Below are 1,674 nucleotides of genomic sequence, written 5' to 3' on the forward strand. Positions count from 1 at the left end.
AAAAAAAAAAAAAAAATCTCAGCATTCCCATTAGTGCCCCCTAAAGTCTCCTTCCCAATAAAGGCTTTATTAACACCTTTTATGCACTATGGAATCTCTGAGCCACTCATGAGGACAATAAATTGCCCGTGAATTTCTAGTGCACAAATTTGCCATCCTCATGGGTATCACGTCCCATGTTACCCATCATTAGAGTGGCTATTGCTGGATGCCACTGGACTGTTCTAGAAACAAAGACTCTCATGGGCCCTGAGCCCATGACCTTCTGCACCCAGCTACCCATATGCTTTAGGTGATAAAAGCAGTGTCCTGAAAGCTTGGAATGGTCACCTTGCTAAAGCATAAATCCAGGACTGGGACTTCTGGAACATTCTGCCTATAGGAAGAGTAATTCTATTGTCTGAATGTGTTCTTCAAAATTCAGGTGCTGGAAACTTCATCTCCAATGCAACAGTCATGAGTGGTGGGGTCTTTGGGGAAGTGTTGATGTTATGAGTGTGGAGCCCTCATGAATTGATTAATGCTGCTATAAGAAGAGTTTGAAAAAGTGGATTCTCTCTTTTCTGTTCTACCACATGAGGACAGAATTTGCCTCTCTCTTGCTTTTCCACCTTCTTCAATGTAAGGATGCAGCAAGAATGTCTACACAAGATTCCAGCACCTTGATCTTGGACTTCTCAGCCTCCAGAACTTTGAGACATTAAATTTCAGTTCTTTATAAATTACCCAGTCTCGGGAATTCTGTTACAGCAGCACAAAACAGACTAAGATAGGTGAATGCTCTTGTATTCAGTACCATGCCAGATGTTGTGGTGTTGGATGATGAGGTCCTTCCTCTTTTGGTCCTCTTGATTACTGAATGACCAGCAAAAGGAATTCCTATAATTATTGAAGTACATTTCCAACATACATCTGATGGAGCTTCCTGGGGAGCTACTGCTTTTCATCCCTTAACCAGAAAGTGTCTGATCCGGGATGGGACACAAGAGTCAGCATAATTGGTTGAACATCAGAGGGTCACTTTAGTACTGGATGTCCTAGCCAAAAACTAGCCCCATCTATACATTTTTGCAGACTCTTGGGCTATTGCCAATTATCTGGCTCTCTTAAGTCCTGCCAATAGCAACAACAATCCCTTATCCAAGTTTATCCCTGAAGGGGTAAAGGTCTCTAGGAATCTCTTGTGTCACAGAGATAACCTAAATATAAATGAAAGTCTCACATGTATCTTCATATATAAAGCCATGATACAAGATACAACACAAAATCCACAATGATGAGTTCCTAAACAAGGCATTTAATGGAAATTTCACTTCACTTATGACCTTAAGGCTACAAGCATCAGAGAAGATCACAGTGGCTTACTTAACCAAGCTCAAATTTAATTAATGGTACATTTTAGTCATTAGTAAAACATAAATTGTGACAGTCTATAAAATCATGAATTGTGTTAATAATAATGTGATCCCTTATTTGATTTTTGGCTGATAATGGCTTTCAAGCTTCACCATTCCTCCTCCCCCCCTGCCCCACATAGAAAGTTTAGATGTTCCTTTCTTTGACATTCCCCAAAAGTGTAAACCACATAAGCCCTGGCCCCATGCAGGAATCCTCGCCATGCCCAACTCCCTAGCCACCATGAAAACTGAAGGTGGTCTTCTTTCCCTGTTCCTT

This window comes from Propithecus coquereli, unplaced genomic scaffold (genome assembly GCF_000956105.1).
Source record: "Propithecus coquereli isolate 6110/MARCELLA unplaced genomic scaffold, Pcoq_1.0 Scaffold216, whole genome shotgun sequence".
NCBI lineage: Eukaryota > Metazoa > Chordata > Mammalia > Primates > Indriidae > Propithecus > Propithecus coquereli.